This window comes from Saimiri boliviensis, chromosome 18, assembly GCF_048565385.1.
Source record: "Saimiri boliviensis isolate mSaiBol1 chromosome 18, mSaiBol1.pri, whole genome shotgun sequence".
Lineage (NCBI taxonomy): Eukaryota > Metazoa > Chordata > Mammalia > Primates > Cebidae > Saimiri > Saimiri boliviensis.
In genome coordinates, this window is record NC_133466.1 from 21,982,774 (window position 1) to 22,002,587 (window position 19,814).

General features: G+C 33.0%; 1 protein-coding gene across 5 annotated transcripts in view; it reads right to left on the reverse strand.

Moving 5' to 3' along the window:
* The window catches only part of NCAM2 (neural cell adhesion molecule 2), a 504,760-nt gene that overhangs the window by 400,205 nt on the left and 84,741 nt on the right, over positions 1-19,814 (reverse strand). The window lies entirely within an intron of this gene.

Genomic DNA, 19,814 nt, shown 5'->3' on the forward strand with positions numbered 1-19,814 from the left:
CAACAGATGAAAGCATGATTGAGAGACAAATGCTTTTAATTGTATTTATTTTGTTCATTTATATTTTTGTGTATAGGCCTAAATGCATTGTTTGTTTCCCTCCACTTCTGTTCTTCTGGAGAACACACTATGGTGACCTCTCTGAAAAATGATTACAATTAAATCCATTGTATATCAGTATTAGCTAGTGAATCACAGATAACTAGCTGTTTTCATCTGTACAACCACTGTACCATGTTTACTAAATTGAAATGAAAGATTTAAAGTTACAATGGTCATCTATAATAGAATAATAAACAACTAACAATTATTTAGTACTTACTAGGTACTTCCCATCATGCTGCCTAATTCATACAATGCTTTAAAGTAGATATTGTCATCAGTATTTTATCAATGAGGAAACAGTCATAAACACATTCAGTGAGTTACCTAGAGTCAAACAGCCAGTATGTAGTGAAGAGGAAATTCATACATGGGAAGAAAACCAGTTCCTTATGTTGATTCTACCTGGATTCTGAGAGTATGCATGAGTCTATGTAAGAGAGGTAGCGTGTACTGTTATGCATCCAAAAGTAAAAAGTAGGATCTAAGTTATCAAAATCACAGGATAGCAAACATAAAAGAAATGGAATATAGTTTACATGGAATATATTTTACATTTAGCTATGATTATGTGGTTGCTATATTTTTACATATTTTCCATATTTTACAAACATATTTTCTATTATGTTTATGGCTTATGGGCATGTTACTTCTGTATATTATATCTTAAGGAAAACTGACAGATAACATTTACTATTTATTTGCATAAATCTAAGGTGAAAATTAGGTAATATATGTGAAACCACTGAATAAAGAGTAAATACAAAAGTCTCCCATGAATTAAATATTATTCTTGTCTTTGTAATGTCTCACAAAATAGACATGATATATTACATACACAGTATGTCATCAAATACCACATTATTTAACTTCCATTTGGGGAATACTATTGGGAACATTTAGGCAGAGTCAATAAGTCAATGTAACAGATCAAATTCATTAGAATCTAAGCCACTAGAAAATGGATTCTAGGAAAGTATATCTATTTGTAACATTAAGACAGATGAAATGGCACAGAGCTTACTGAAAGAAGAGAGCTCCCAAGAAAACAGCTGTGTATCTACGCGTGCACGTCTGGCATGGGCAAGGAAGAGGACAAGGGTAAAATTATTGGGAAAAGTCACAGGCTAGACACCTAAAGAGAAAGGCGGAAAAAGGGCAGTCTAAGCACAATGAAAGGCCAAGCACCCTCAAAGGCCATATTTAGTAAAACTAGACTCAGGTGTTAGAAATGTAAAACCACTCTCTACTACTGAAGTAATTCTCTTTTATAAGATTTCGTTCTGCACTATAATAGGAAATGTAACATAAGGAAATACATTTAACTCGGTCACTTTCAGCTATTCTATTATATTTACAATATAATGCTCCTTTCTCCCCGTTTTCCACATGGCATCATGTTTTTGGAGGCAACCACCTTGTTCTTCTGGTGGTTGTCTTTCAATACCAGCATCCACAAAGATATGCCTTATATTGGCTTTTGGGGGTGTCACTGACATCTACCCTTGCTGGCCTCCGCTAACATGCTGATAGCTCCTCTACCATCTCTTGTCTTCAGTGAATGCATTTTGTAAATCCGTGGTCCCCGTTGATATCATCTCTTTAATCTCATGCATACATTTCTTTGGGGCTTCTCTTTTTCTGGTGAAATATTGAATGCATAAACTTTACCTTCCTAAAAAGGATGGTCTTCGTAACTCAAACATTTTTTAAACTGTGGTTTCTGCCATGAATTTTTTTAAAAAATCAATTTTTGACTTGAAAACTAACAATTTGACATTTTCTTTGCTGTATTTGACTATGTATGCCCTTTCCTGAAGCAAAACCACAGTCAGTTGGAAAGGTAGAAGAGTTAGGAAGGAAGGCTAGAAGGTAAATACCACAATAATAAGCAAACACGATTCAAATTCTTAATCTGTGCTGATCAGCGGAAAGAAAAATTTAAAAAGTAAAAAATGGCAATAAACACAAAAGTGTCATGGGTAAGGTACAATCAGTAGTATAGAAGTAAAGATGACATAACAGAAGGGTGGGTTAGGTGAACTGGTATAGCTAATATAAATTTTAGGTTCATGCGAAAAAGAGAAAAGGAGGAATATTGAGAATACTGGTGTTGATACTTGAAAACCAGCTAAAGTTACCAACCTTCATTATTTTCTTAAAGCTTTATAGAAGGTTTGGCTGTGTCCCCACCCAAATCTCATCTTGAAACGTAGCTCCCACAATCCCCACATGTCATGAGAGAGACCTGGTGAGAAGTAATTGAATTATGATGGCTGTTACCCTCATGCTCTTCTCATGATAGTGAGTTTTCATGAGATCTGAGAGTTTTACAAGGAGCTTGCCCCTCCCTTTGCTCAGCACTTCTCTACTTGCTGCCCTGTGAGGAGGCACCTTCTGCCAGGATTATAAGTTTCCTGAGGTTTCCCCAGTCACACAAAACTGTGAGTCAATTAAACCTCTCTTCCTTATAAATTACCTAGTCTCAGGCAGTTTTTTACAGCATTGTGAGAATGAACTAATATAAAGTCCATCTCATTACTTTGTACCTTTAGCACAGCTTGCCTGAGCCAGGTGATCCCAAAATCGATGATCAATAAAGGCAAAATGTTGAAACTTCAGTACCATTTAAGGCATGACCCAGCATCTACCTTGCTATGCTCTACGACTGATTATTGATCCTTTCTTTTTCACTAACTGACACATTTTTTCACCCACTACGGACCTGTGGATAATATCTAATACATTGTCTGAATGATAGTAGCTCATTAACAGAGGACCAGCGACACACAAGTGAATAAATGACTCAATCAATGGTGACATCACCTGGACTTGGTTTCCCCATTTGATTCTTAGCTTTCTTTAATTGCTTTCACCAAAACTCATCCCAACCTCATCATATGCCTTGCTGTTTCAGGCAGGAAAATTTCCCTTTATCAGCCTTTGGCAATTGCTTGCTGAAAATTGTGGCCTGGAGGACACTTTGACTCTGAATAAAACTGAATTTTAAAAAAATTGCTTCTATAATGATGTGAACTTAAAAAGGTGCATCTTTTTTGCCCAGCTTTACATCTTATACCAGTACAGTTAATGAGAATTCAGAGAAAGTTATAAAACACATGCCTTCACATTTCCATGCACATCTTAGAAAATACTTCAGCTTCAGAATTAAATCAAACTAATTTCACATTAGTTTGATTAATACATTGAGCTTCAGTTTACTTGTCTGTAAAATGGGGATAAAAATCCCTCCCTAATAGAGCCAGTGTGAACACCAAATATGATATGCATGAAGTGTTTAATCCAATACCTGATATACCATAACAAATTCAAGAATTAATTGTGTTCCTGTTGAAATGTATTTGGATATTTTTAATATATCAGGTGTCAGTAAGAATAATAAAACTGATTCTCTAAAGATTCACACAAAAATGCATCACATAACAAAACTAGGATATTTTGAAGATAGATACCAAAAAAAAAAGATCTAATAGGCTTTTTTAGTTGAGAAATGAAATACAGTGATATAATAAAATTTTGACATTATTTATTGTTAAATTTGGATTTACATAATATCAATGCACATCTTTATAAATGTTAGGTTTTCAAATATTTACTTCTGAAACATCAAAGCACCAAAAACTCAAAATAAAATAAATGTACTTATCCAATAACAGTTAATGAAAATAGCTTAAAACTATATGTGTGTACCTTCAATTCTGCAAAATTAAATTCTATATGTACCTTCAATTTTGTAAAATTAAATTCTAAGATGTGCCTATCTGAAAGAAATACTCAACTAACTAACTTCCATCTTTTCATTCCATTTTGCTATAATAATAAAGAAACCTACAGCGGTTTATTTATCATTGCCTTGTTCTTGCTATTTTACCAAATTTAGATTTTAAAGTGTTACAATTTTGATAAATGTAAAAAACATGTATTTATTAGTGTAAATTACAATATAACTATTACTATATGAATATCTGTGTAATGTATGTTTGTGTTAGGCAGATAGACAAAATATTTTATCTACTAAAATAAGTATTGAGTAATGCCTAATACTGTGCATTCAATTAATAAAACACTCATTCCCTCAAGAAAATAGCTAGGAAATCAAAGAACACTCAAGATTTCAGTATTGTCATGGGAAAAATAATTCATGTTGTAAATATCATTATTCATTAATTATACAAAATCTAATTAATTAACTCATTATGAAAATGAAATAAATTACTAGTACAAATTCCAATTTGAATAAACTTAGTCTCAGAAATATATTTGAACTTTTTTTTATTTCTAAGGCTACATATTTTTTATTCCATTATTTGCACCTGGATAACAATATTGTTTTCAACAGACAAAATATTTTGAATTTGATTTAAATTTTACCAGAAAAATGGTATATTGTTTTCTGTGCTCTTAGCAGTTTCTGTTGCAAAGCTAAATAATCATCATCTATAACAATACAAAATCTTAAACGTGTATGTCATAGTGCCTATTATCTAGCAGATTATAAATAACTTAAATGATTTTCTTAACTAGTAAAATTAAGTTCATCTTAAGACTTGCTACATTTGTGATAATTCTCCATCATCTGTAGTCTCCAATGCAGAATCTAAAGTATGATCTTTCTATGACTGATTTTGATACCTCATCATTTGGATAAATGTTACTACAGAAGTTGCCATTTCCTTGGTCTTTTAATGTCCTTTAAATGTCTTTCATTTTCATTAAATGATTAAAAATCAAAATAAATTTGAAAAAAAGTAAATGGACCTTTGAATGCTTGAAAAACACTATTTTCTGATAATTATTTCCTCCTATTTTTTATTATAATAATTAGGATTTAACAATTTAGGATCAAATCTTTTGGGGAATTTCAGTTATAAGCGGTAACTTCAACTGGAATTAATAATATATTCTCCTATTACTAAATGAAACATTGTTAGTTCATTAAATGAATACTTAAACCACAGAATGTGCTATAAAATGAACAATAGAAGATGAATCAAGAGTGACAAAGGTTAACATCCACTGTGGAATTATACTCATGGAAACATATTTAGAGAGCATGGCAAATGTGCACCTGGTAAAACATAACTTGATTAATTATAGCCAGCATGAATTCAGGCAAGGGAGGTCATGCTTAACAAACCTGTTACAATGCTTTGAAGTTATTACTGCCAAAATAATTCAAATTCAATTCATAAAGTCTAGTTAGACTTTAGAAAAGCTTTGGATGAGGATCCATCACACAGTATTAAAAGGTAAATTAAATACTATGTAATGGGAACTAAAATGAATTACGATAGGAGAGTATTTTTAGAAGAGAGCAATAATATCAGGATAAAAGTATTACAAACAGAAAAAAATATATATAATGAGATAAAAGCTGTGAAAATCTGTCTTCTCAATGACAATAGAGAAACATTAGTACGGCTACATATGAAACAATATATTGTTATGACTATAATATAAGCCCTGACTTGGAGTATAATGTATCTATATAGAAACACTATAGTCTACAGAGAAACTGGTATTTGGAATCATTTTTTTTTTCTAGTTGTAGGATGAAGAATGCACATTAAATAAAGCTCCAAAAAGAAATGTTGATACACAGCTCATTACTATACCAAAGAAATGCCAAATAATAATACAAATATCTAAAAGAATTAATTTCTCAAGATATTTAACAGAGAAGTACTAACATAAAGCATAAATGCATGCAATCTATTAACAGATGTTTAGTTAATGCAACCATATTTAGAAATTGTTTTCTATACTAAAATTTATTTTTAATATATCTAATGTTTAAAACGTTCAGTTGATAAACCTGTATTTATAGACCACCTGTGATTAGCAATGCGATAGAAAGTTTAGAATCACATACTTCTATTAAACCTGAATTCTTATATATAAAATTATGCTTAATATTTATATATTATAATTTAATATTATATTGAATGTAAATTCTACATTATTTTTGATACTAGATAATCAAATAGTTTAATCATTTCTTAGTTGGCTAAGAAAAGAGCTTCCTTTCTTTGGTCACAAAAAGGCCACCCTCTAATAAGGAAAGTAACAATTAAAACATATGCTTTTACACATATATGCACACACAATGGATAAGATTAGCCATGTATAGAAGTAAACCAAAAATATTGTGTAAAAACTTGTTCATGATGAAGTTTAGCCATGTTGGTGATGAAAATGGGCTGTGTTTCAACACTGTCAACAAACAGTCCTGTGTGTATTCTTACGAAAACAAGCCTTGATTTGGCTGATGTAAAGAAAGTATAATCTGAGCCAATTATGTAGTAATATGTCTAGAAAGAGCAAATGAAGCTAGTTATTAGAAAACAAAACACACACAAAAAAGTTTACCAGAAAGAATGTGTTTAGCGCATTTCCTGTATTAGTCAACACTCGATAAAACTGACAGTGCTCAACTAAACATCAGACATGTATACAAGTGTTTAATAGTTATTATTAACTGAATTAAATTAATTTCTATATTATTAATAATAATACATCATTATTACTATAAATCATTGTTTTATAGAAACAAAGAGGTTAAGTACCAGGTCTGCTGTACAGCAAATAAATTGTGAAGTTACTATTTGAACCAAAGCATTATGGCTGTAAAGCAATGCTGCCTGATAAGACGATGTGGGCCACATAGGCAATTTTAAGTTTCCTTTAGCCATATTTTTCAAAGTAAAAAGTATATACATGAAGTTAATTGTAATATTATATTTTATTTATACCAATATATCTGCATAACACAATTCCAGCAAATGTTCAAGACAAAAAGTATTGAAGTTTTTATGTTAGTTTCTTTTTTTCATAGTAGTCTTTGAAATCCAACAGTTACATCTCAATTTTGACTTGCCACATGTCATGTGCTTGAGAGCTCACATATGGGCTAGTGGCTATCATTGGGATATATTACCTTAGAATACGGGCTTTAAGGTATTAAGCATACTTCCTTTCAAGAGGGCTATTCAATATGAACATATGCTCACATTTTTACTCTTGGTTCAAGCCCTTCAAGGATCAACTGAAGACAGAACTAAGGTTCGTCTCTGGAAAAGCTTGTCCTATAAACCAACCATGGCCTTTTTGTCCAATTCTTGGTTATATTTGTGGTTGTCAATTCAAAATCTTTATTTGGTTTATCAATTGCTTTCTTGCTCTTTTGGTTAAAATAAAGCAATCTCAGAAGGTTTGGTACACAGTGAGTGTTCTGATATAACAGTGTTTCTGGACCTACAAAGCTAAGAAACTTTCTTGCACAATACAGCTTTGGTGGATCAGAAACAGCCAGTTTGTTTTTTCTGCTCATTCAGCAGATATCTATTATGTATCCAAGTTTGTGCAGTGTAAATAGGACCACTTATTGAAAATTTTATGCAATTATAAAACATAGAAAGTTTATATTTAAAATAGTAAGCATATAAAAAACATATCTCTGTTAAAAAATACATAGTTTTACATTTGTCCACATATAATAAAGTGATCAATATCCATAAACAATAATAAAAATCCAGATAGTCCTCAATTTTGCACAGTTCTAAAATGCATGAAGTTCTTTTCTAAGGTTTAGTGAAATAATACCTGCTTTCCATAACACATTTCAAATTTCAGTTACTATGGTATATTCACTATGATAGCATAAAGTACAAATTTCACTGCTAAATCCTCAGCACATAGATTACTATGTAAAGAACAGATGCTTATCATGACCAATGACCAGTCACCTCACTTCTTCATAGTCTGTTATTGATTGGATGCTATGCATGTATTCAATTCATGTGCAGAAGGAAAAGCCTGTGGTTGCCTTACTTCTTTGTTTCCCGGTGAAAAACCCACATGATATTTATCAAAAATTGATAATGAAAGAAAGAATTGACTGACAAAAATAAACATTCAAGGCAAAAACTAAGTGAAATTGAAATCAAAGATAAATGAAGTTGAAGAAGTTACCAACTTAGGGATGTTGACACTGTCTCCATTAAAGAGGCTTTAAGACAGAAAGCCAGACATTTGTGTTGGCCAACTCAAACGTCCATCATCAATAGACTGGATAAAGAAAATGCGGCACATATACACCATGGAATACTATGCAGTCATAAAAAAAATGATGAGTTTGTGTCCTTCATAGTGATATGGATGTCTGGAAACCATCATTCTCAGCAAACTGACACAAGAGCACAAAACCAAACAGCCTGTTATCACTCATAGGCGGGTATTGAACAATTCGAACACGTGGACACAGGGAGGGGAGCGTCACACACTGCAGTCAGTAGTGGGGGACTAGGGTAGGGACAGCAGGGGTGGGGAGTGTGGGGAGGGATAATTAAGGGAGAAATGCCAGATATAGGTGATGGGGGGATGAAGGTAGCAAACCACTTTGCCATGTATGTACCTATGCAACAATCCTGCATGATCTGCACATGTACCCCAGAACCTCAATTACAATAATTAAAAAAAAAGAGATAGGAAGCCAGAGAAAATTGGTTAAAGCTGGCATTGGCATAAATGAGAATGTTGGTTGTAACAAATAGGGCGAAGATATAGACATTCCAGAGGAAGTAACACCAACAAAAAAAACCTAAATATTAAATAAACACTTGCAGATATTAAGAGTAAAGAATAAAATGTCGGAAGCTAATCCACACTTAGATATAAGACAATCAAACAAGGCATAGAAAATACTCTTGTTTACTGTACTAATGATATATTACACTGGGAGAAGGGAAACACTGCTTAAACTATTATTGATAAGATTTTACACAGAAGAAAACATTTTAATTCTCAATATTTCTAATGTTTTAGAGTACTAAATACATATTTTTTAAAAAATATTTCTACACATTTGTAACACAGCAAGAAACATTTTAAGGCTTTCATAAAAATTTTAAATGCCACAGAGTGTTCTGATATAACAGTGTTTCTGGACCTACAAAGCTGCAGAAACTTTCTTGCACAATACAGCTTTGGTGGATCAGAAACAGCCAGTATGTTAAAAATCATAATTTTTCAATTTTTTTTTTTGCACAGTTTTAATCTGCACTGACTCTTTAACAATCCGGTACTGTGCAAAGTGAGGGCTCTCTGTATGCACTCTCAGAGATCCTTGAAGTGAATCTAGTGAAAATGTAATAAATTCACCTATTCAAATAAAGCACTTTGGAAATGTTTTAAAATACGTAACAGTTAAAAGTCAACAACTTATCTATTCCAAAATAAAGAAAACTGGAACAATCTAGCAAGGTTACCCTTGCTGACAAGAATGTGTGGCATTAATTATCAAAGGTATTGATTATATTTAACAATAATAGTTAAGAGGTTTTCTGAAAGACAAAGACAAGATAGGAGGGGAAATGAAGACTCTCCATGGGCACTCCCATTGCATAATTGGAACTTTCCTTTTTCTCATAAATAGATGTTCTGTTCTTATTACTTTTGATACATATCTGACTCATTAGTTTCTTCTCTCTTATCTCTCACTCTCAATTCACTTAAAATGATACATATAGTAATATTCAAAACCCAACCCGTAATGGTTCCATTGTATCAGGTACTGGGCCGGATTAGTAATATAAAGGGAGATAAATAAAACATAGCTCTCTTAAAGATACTTCAGGAAAGCTAACAGTAAGAAATATGAAAGTAAAAGTTAATATGCATTTTTTCTAAAATAGGCAATACTCAAATAGTATTTTCTGATTTATTGTTTGTATTATATTCACATGCTTTTGCTTCTAGTTATTTTTTTCTGAGGTATTCAATATCTTCATTCTTTATAGAAATAAGAATATTTGTAAAGTTCCTTACCATCTTTTCTTCTTTAAAGAACTGATTTAGCCTCATTTACTTATTTTTCCACCATACTTGCTTTTGGAACATATACTTTGTGTGCATCCTTCAAGGTTCTTTTTTTCTGCTTTTCTTTTTTTTAAGGTGAAATTACACGTGTCGACAGATGGATAGATAATAGATCAACACGTAACTTTATATACATTTACCATAATCATTAATCAATTACATTAGCACTTCAGTTTAATTATCAACAGTCTCTGGTATGTATGTGCATAATTTTTTCCTTGGATTAATGTAACCCGTGATTTGCACTGAAAATGTGTCCTCAAATGAAGATTGAACTAGAGCATCTATGCTTTGAAGGAATCAATTTGCTGACTTATATTACTTAACAATTAAGCTGAACTCTATTTTGAACTGAAACATAATTTACTATTTAAAAACATAAGTCATAACCTGACTTGACTCTTTACCTTTCTTGAAGACATTTAAGACAGCAGCACTACTTCTGGGAATATTGATTATATTTGACTAATCAACTATTAACTAATCTACATAGAGAAAGCTAATTAATTAACTCCGGCTTAGTGAATACCAATGTTCAGAGGAACTTAGAACTCTTTCAAAGGTCAACAATTATGCTTTTAATATGTACCAATATTCTTCATTATGCACTGATCATGATTAATGTCCCTATGGAATTTTTTTCAATTAGAAGTGTTTAATTCAAATTTTCTTAAATCTTCATAGGAAATCTACCTTTTGAGAATTAAGTCTTTAAACATGACCCACTTACAATTATGTAAGCCTTTCTGTAATGTCATATCTAAAATCCTTGCAGAAAGCTATCCCTGTAAATATGCATGATATTTACAGTTCAAAATGAAACACTATATACATTTATTCTGAGAACATATTTAGAAATGTTGACATAACTGAAATTCATAAAATCACATTAAATGCTTTACTCCAATAAAATGTCAATTTATTGAATTACACATGCAATTCTAAATAATAGTTTATCTAGAAGATAAACTATCATTATACTCAATGTCTGAGTATATTCTTTAGCTTTTAGGTAACCAAAAATGCTCAAAAATGAACTGTCTATATATCACCTTTTCTGAAGGATGTTTTAGGGCATACTATTTCCATCTTTTTTCTGGTACATTTTCTTCTTAAACTATCAAGTTGAGGATGTATTTTCTCTGTTGCATGCATGTCTTTCAAACAATTTGATTTCACTTTCATTTCAAATGGATATTTGTGTATATTAAGATTGACAATAAACATTTGAATTTTACCTTCACTCATCAACAAATTTTAATTTTCAAGTTCTGATTTTTTTTTTAATATTCAGCATACGTAGCCAGGTATTCAACTTCAATTCCCTAGCATCACGTTTATCAAATATATAATCAAGATTAAGTATAAAATTGGGGGCAAAATGAGACACTGGATCTCCTCTCATGGAGTGGGGAGCAGGAACATGAATATATCTCTGGAAACAAAATAAATATAATTTGCAATTATCAATTTGATGAGAATATAAAGAGTTTTTAGAAAAGAGGCATTTGACCCACTCAGACAAGTTTATTTGGCGAAAATGTTTCCTTGAGAAAATTACACTTTACATAAAATGTATGCATAAAGAAGGAAAATGTGAGCATTCTAGGCAAAGAAGTACAAATGAAAAAAGTAAAGGAATGAAAAAAAGGCAGCAATTTGGAGCCTAGAGTCTAATGTCAGTAACAACAACGAGAAAGATGCTGCTGGGGGTGGAGATAGATATGAGGCACTGCAGACAAAGAACATCACAGGAATTATTGTTACATTAAGATGCTTATAACTTCACCTGAAGACTAATAAGAAGTCACTTTTTTTTTAAGCAGCAAAAACCTAGTATAATCACACCTGCAATTCTAGAATGGATGTGGACAGTTACAGCATGGTGGCTTAGACAGTGATGCAAGTTTAAAGATGGATTAAAAAGTGAATGGTAACCAAAGACAATTTTCCTTAACAGAGCAAATTTGCCTGAAATTTTTTGAGTAGGTGAAGTCAACGATAATGCCAAGATGTCTATTTGGACAGTGGATGAACAGACGGGACTCCCTGTTCACAGGCATAACTGTTAGAAGACAAGACGTTTGAGGATGGGAGTGAATAGCACATGCCCACTTTTGGATTGATGACAATATCCAATGGCATCTGTACCTGGGATCCCTAATGAGAGAAGATAAAGGGTCAGTTTCCTAAAGAAGAGGTATTCTGTTTCCAGGAGGCAGAAAGTGTGAAGAGACAAAAGAAGTCTCTACTACAGGAGATAGTTGGCAGAATCTGTCTGCCCTCCTGTCTTCACATACTATGCCTGTTCTTAAGCATCACCTTATTCAAACCTTGACCCAATTTATTATTCTTATTAATTTTCCAGGACATGAAAAATTGCCTTCCTGATCTTCCTCTGATCCCTATATTTACTGATCTCTTTGGGTTTGACAAAGTTATGAAGGTCATGGAAAAATTTAAAAAGACTACAAATCATGTCAGGTTACTGATATTCTACTCATTGTTGCAAAAATTCTGTAGAACATTTGAAAATTTACATTGTTAGCTTTGTTCTAATATTTTGCATAATTATTAATAAAAGTTTGCTTAATAAATGACATTCACAGCCAAATATTTATGAAAGATATAAATATTTATATTAAATACTAATTGAGCTATGTTTCAGTTCAATGTCTTTGAAACATGTCTACAGTATGTAATTATGTATCATTCATATATATATCTCATCAAGCCTCCAGACACACATACACATATATATATATATGTCTGAGATAGGAATCAAGACATTCAAGTTCTTGTCCTAGACTTTCCAGTATATTTCACTCCTTTGTCCTCATATTTTGTTTTCCACTTAGAAATATTTTGTCAACTAATTTGATATTCAGTTGACATTATATTAGTATTCAGAAAAATGTAACTCACTTGTGTGGCTTTTGGTAGTATCAAAGCAGGTAGTTTCTATGAGTCACTTGTTAATGGAAAAGATAATTATTCATGCTAACAAATATTCATATTTATAACTGAAAGACAAAATTAATAATATTATTCATTTAGTAAATTCTTCTAATGTAGCCATATAATTTGTATTATATAAATATGAAATAAATATTCAAAATTATTTTTAATATTTAAATTTATATTTCACCCAAATGAAATTATAAGAAATTTCTTAGTTTTATAAATCATTAGAGTAGATTAATGATATTTTAGATTTTTCCTCCCTTTAAAGTTTTATGTCTACCACATAAAACTGTTTAACAATGCTACTGACAGTATATTTTAAGTAACTCTTAGTCAAGAGTTCTAACTATTCACCTATTTCATTTCAATAAAGAGACTCTTCTGATCACACGCAATTTCTTCATGTATCACTGAGAATTCAGTACAAGGTTTACCCATTCCATACACAAATAAATATTTCTAACAAAAATTCACTCATTAATTCATTCATTTATTTTCAAATATTTCTTAAGCACCAATTTTGTCAGGCCCTCTTTTAAGTACTAAAAACAGAGGTGTCTAAAACTGAGCCCCTTAATGTAGAGTACATAAATATTAACTTTTAAGATGTTCCTGTGCACATTTTCACAGCATTTTATAAAAAAAGAAAAAATGTAAAAGAAAGAATATATTTTAAAAAACCATTATTTTCTAATATTGAGACTTAGTTACAGGGATAGATTACATTGTGTATTTTAAGATATTATATCTAGGGTGCTCTATTTTGGTGGCAGGTAATTATGAGGCTAACTAGTATACTTGAAAGTCATGTACAGTTTCAAATCTCTTTCTTAGATTAATAACTGAGTAGAACCTGGAATCACATTTATTATCCTCAGTAATGGATCCATGTTATCTTTACCCATGTAAGACGGGACTTTCTCCTCCTTGCCTTCCCCCATGATTCTGAGGCCTCCCCAGCTGCTTGGAACTGTGAGTGCAATTAGACCTTTTTTTTTAAAATTGCCCAGTCTTGGGTATGTCTTATCAGCATCATGAAAACAGACTAACACATACGTATTAAACATCACTATGTACTTTATGAATATTGACAATTATTGTTTACCAATTAAAAAATAAATTTTAAAAAAAGATTTGTTATGGGCACATTTGGAACTGAGTAATAGAGATAAAAAATTTTCAATATGGCAGAAAAGTAAATAAGCCAGAAATAGGTTATGTATCTAAGCTATAGAATAAAAAAAGACTGTAATAATAAGTTGTATGTATATAATTATATAATAAAATTACCTTTATGTATTACTAACAAAAACATCACCTTCAACTATGTACTATTAATTAAAAACCTCAGTGAGCCGTGATCATGTAATTTTAAGTTTGGTTATCATTCATTCATGCAACACATAGTATTGAGAACCAATTAAGTATGTGCCAAGCATGGAACCCAGATTTGGGATACAATAAGATCAAGAGGACAAAGGTCTCTTCTTTAAAATAACTAACGTTCTGGTGACAAAAGACATAGAGTAAACAAATCAATGAAATAACTTACAGACATTTAATGGTATAGAATGCTCTGGAGAAAAAGGAATAATGAGGAGAATTTGGAGGTAGGGTTGTGGTCTATTGATTTAGATTTTATCAGGGAAGTCCTGATTATTAAAATGACATTTGAGAAAAAGATTGGGATAGACAGCAAGTCTTGCACATAACTGAGGAGAGAATACTGAGGCAGAGTTTGCCTAGGAGGTGAATAAATTGCAAGGCTGTAGGGGTGGCTGGACATAAATTTCCAAAAGGACAACTAAAGTGAGGTGCTGTCAAAAAGCTTGTAAGTTGCTGACTTTTACTCCTGATTAAGAGAGAGACCATTGGAGAAATGGATAGTTTCAACTTAAGTTTTAAATGAGTCACTCTTGCTGCTGTACAGATATACACAGTGGGGGCAGAGTGTGGAAGTAGGCAGCATTATAGCTAACATAGGCTAGGAATATTTCTTGAAAAGGAAGTAAGACATATCTACTGATGGCAATGCTTGTTTTTTTTTTAACCATCAAGAGTTTTGTTTAGATGCCATTATTTCTAGAAAATAAGAATAAACTCCATATTCATATTCACTCTTCGACACCGCAGATTTTAAAAGAAAATTTGTGGCTGGTCACAGTGGCTCACACTGGTAATCCTAGCATTTTGAAAGGCTGAGGCAGGTGGATCACCTGAGGTCGGGAGTTTGAGACCAGCCTGACCAATATGGAGAAACCCTGTCTCCACTAAAAATTCAACATTACATGGGCATGGTGGTGCATGCCTGTAATCTCAGCTACTCAGGAGACTGAGGAAGTAGAATCACTGGAACCTGGGAGGCAGAGGCTTCCATGAGCCAGATTGCACCACTGCACTTCAGCCTGGGCAACAAGAGTGAAACTTCTGTCACAAGAAAAAAAAAAAGAAAGAAAGAAAATGTGCAAACTAATAGGCCCCTAGATCTATTGACATTTTCAGTATGTTTAACTGTTCCCAGAATTTTTTTTTTTCTTTGAGATGGAGTTTCGCTCTTGTTACCCAGGCTGGAGTGCAATGGCATGATCTCGACTCACTGCAACCTCCGCCTCCTGGGTTGAGGCAATTCTCCTGCCTCAGCCTCCTGAGTAGCTGGGATTACAGGCACGCACCACCATGCTCAACTAATTTTTTTGTGTTTTTAGTAGAGACGGGGTTTCACCATGTTGACCAGGATGGTCTCGATCTCTTGACCTAGTGATCCACCCGCCTCAGCGTCCCAAAGTGCTGGGATTACAGGCTTGAGCCACCGCGCCCGGCAAAAATTTTTTTAAAAGCTGAATTAGACAGTAAATTTTTAAAATTAAGAACGTCCCCATTAAAATCTGCATATCTTTAATATTTTTAAACTCAGCACATCTGACATGAATAGATAAGAAAACACAAAGAAAAAAAAAAAAAAGAAAAGCAATGCTTCTTAACCTTTAATGTGCACACACATCCCTGGGAAATGGTGAAAAGCAGATTCTGATTCAGTGATTCCAGGGTGGAGCCTGAGATTCTGCATTTCCATCAAGCCTCTAGTTGCTGCCCGTGCTGCAGGCCCTAGGTCCACGTTTTGAGTAGAAAGTCGTTGCAGGGTAGTTGTGATTTCCATTCCCTAGTCCTTGCATTCCTTCCTATTTGTTGGTGTGGTTGCTTGGTGTGACTGTGTTGATATTTATAGGCTTTTGAGTTTTTATTCCCTGTTTTTATGATGTGGTCTCTTGGATAAAATAAGTAAATAGAGTGGCCATTTTTAAACCAGGAATTGCTGTTCCATGCATATAAGCTCCATAGGCATAAAATCAGAAGAAATAATATTATCATGTTTTACCATTCATACATCGATAGCTGACTTTCAGAAACACATGGCCAGACAGCTTAAATGCACTCTGTAAAGAGTTGTGGTAGATCTCAGTGCAGGATGCAATGGGGAGGAGGGGCAGGTGGCACAATAATGAACCATATAAATGTAGAGAAAACAGAAGAGAAAGCAGAGAGCAGTTGCTTTAGATGTCAGGCACACACAGGCTCAAATCCCAGATAAAGTCATTCTGGCGCAAGCATTTAGTTTCAATTTGAAATAGATGTTCAGAGAAATATTCGGCCTTGCTGCATCAATATTTCTAGTGAGAGTGCTTAGGGAACTAACAGGAAAAAAGTGTGTTTTTTTTTTTTTTTTTTGATTTTTTTATTGTGAGTTTGATTACTACTAATAGCCAGCAGATGGGATAGACACATTAGGGAGAGAAAACGCTCATAGGTTCCAGGCCAAAATAATCACTTATACTTTAAATTGCAGCATAACTTTGAGAACAGCAAAATTCTTTTGGATGAAATTTTTCAATAACAAAAAAAAAATTTTAAGGTAGTTTTATGTACTAACAATTGTTCCCAAATATTTCTATTTTAATTGTGTTTTCAAATAAAGAGTAAAGAGTCTATTTAGAGTGAGACGCTGTCTAAAAAAAAAAAAAAAAAAAAAAAAAGGACAACAGAACAAAAAGCAACTAAAAAGACTGACATAATGTAGCTAAATAAACAAATTTTAAACCTATGATGTCTCTTCTTACAACTAAAAAGGCTCAGTTAAGTTTGTCAAATACTCAGTGTCAAAGTCAACAATACCCCGTAGTTGATCCTGAACAAAGAAATCATAGGCACAAAATCTGGGATGCAAGTCTATACAAAATTTGTCTGGATGCAACATTATAGATCATGGAAGTTGTTATATGTGGTTTGACTTTTCCTTTATGTGAAAACTTGAAGAAAGAAGATTGACATCATGTTCTTAATTCCTTCTCACAAGATGTAATGAATTATAACCCAGTACATTTTCTTAAAAACCTAGAGCCATATATGCAACTATATATAATTTAAACATAATTATGGAAGATGTTTAATTTGATGTCATGAATAGTAGTATATTAAAAAATTCTACTAATATATGAATTATAATTATGCCATAATCTAATATCTGGCTTTGCATTATTTAAATTTTTATTAACAAATGTTTGGCTTAAAAAGGATATAATGCTCCTCCTAAAGTGATATAGAATTAACATATTTTCTTTACATTTGGATTGATTGTTAATGTGGTTTATATTTAATTGAAAGATATTAATTCTTTACAGAAATTTGAAGCATTTTATTATTATTTAATACAGCTTCATATACTAACCCTATGCAATTACAGTTCTACATCATTCTATAGAATTCCAATATATAAAACACATGAGGAACACATATTATTTCAAGATAAATTTGCAGAGTTCATGTGTATTTGAATGACGAAATTTAGATAGTATGGGTAAAGTAAATAACATGACTTACTCCCAACATACGACTCTTACTTTGATTCCCTATATGATGAAAAAATAATTGATCATTCATAGTATCAGATTTGGCAGAGATTATGTTCAGCAGATCTTCATTATTTCAGCTTTCCAAGGGCCAAAGCCAGAGCCAAATAGAAGACCGGTCTGAATTGCAACAGCAGGATCTTAATGAGATGCATCCTCAGTACTTTATGCAATAAACTCACCATGTCCTCTCTCCTTGCATGCCCATTCCTGTCTGTAACCCAAAGTGCTCTATCTCCCTGTGGTCCCAACACAGAATAGATGGAACACTCAAATTAAGATAACACCTTATTTACAAAGGGACTAATTAGAAAGCTGTGGGCAAGCTGTCGAAGAACCCTAAGGGAGAGGTCAGGGACCAGAGATGGCACTAGAAAAGCTGTTGCAACTCCTTAGTCCAAAGGACCCATAGGAGAACAGTTTATCAGAACCCAGGAGAAGAAAGAGTTGTGTGGACTGGGCTCTGATGAGGAGAGCAGTGACAATAGGTGAGGACACAACCTCCAGGAGGAAGTCAAAAGAATAAATACTCAGACCTTTTTATTCTCCTGAGTGTCTTGACTCTGCTTATCACTGGCCAATCTCAACTGGCAAAAATACAAAGCAGTTGCATGAAGCAAGTGCACGGTACAGAAGAGAGTATATGAAATCCAAAGGGGCAAACAGAACATAACCAAAATAAATCCTAGGCAGAATGTGGAGATTATCTTTGATTATTTTTACAAACCGACATTTCCTTTCTTTTTTTTTTTTTTTTTTTGAGATGGAGTTTCACTCTGGTTGCATAGGTTGGAGTGCAATGGTGCTATTTCGCCTCACTGCAACCTCCACCTCCTGGGAGCAAGCAATTCTCCTGCCTCAGCCTCCCTAGTAGCTGGGATTACAGGCACCCACCATTAAGCCCACCTAATTGTTTGTATTTTTAGTAGAGACAGGGTTTCACTATGTTGACCAGGGTGGTCTGCAACTCCTGACCTCAGGTGATCCACCTACCTCATCCTCCCAAAGTGCTGGGATTAGAGGTGTGAGACACCATGCTTGTGCTGACATTTCCTTTCTAATGCTAGTGATTACCATGAAATGACTTAAGGCAAAACACTCAACACACACACACACACACACACACAATCTTAAAGATAATATAAACTTTCATGTCATTCTTGTCATCTTTCTGGGAAGACATGTTACAATGTTAGATATGTCTACAAAATGATCAATATCATTATCAAAAAAATAGAGTTATTTCTGCATTTGGAAAAAAAATAAAATTCAATTTGAAAAAATCCCCACAAGGCATAAGTACACTGAATAAAACTGTAACAATTAAGAATAAGAAACACACACACACACTCTCTCTCTCTCTCTCTCTCTCTCTCTCTCTCTCTCTCTCTTTCCCTCCCTCCTGTATTTAAACTGAAACTTGTTAAACCACAATCTCTGCAATTTTGACACAAATACAACAGTTTGCCCTGCCACACATGTTCTGGCTAAATTAACTGTCTATTTTATTTAGGACTCACATGTCAGTACCCCAAAACCATTGTTTTTTAAAATACTTCAAAAAGTCTAATTACAGTTTGTGATGTTGTTAATTTTGCTACACTAAAAAAATATTTCATTTCTCTTGATAGCTCTGATCCCTAAAGTACCCTAAAGCGAACTCTCTATGTATGTCAGGCCTTGTTTTACACAAATGAAATGGTGTAAGAAAATGAGATAAACTTTCCCAGACCATGTATGTTACAGCATACATTTTGAACAGATGTCTTCTGTATGCAGGTGATTCTGCCAATTACATATTCCCTCACACGCAAATACAAATGTAAATGTAAAACGTGCAGATAATTATGAATAGACTCTCATGTCTGAAAATGAGCTGTCGAATCAAAGGATAAAATGCCCTTCAGTTAAGTTGTCCTTCTTTTGTTTTTCCTGGGTGTCATCAAA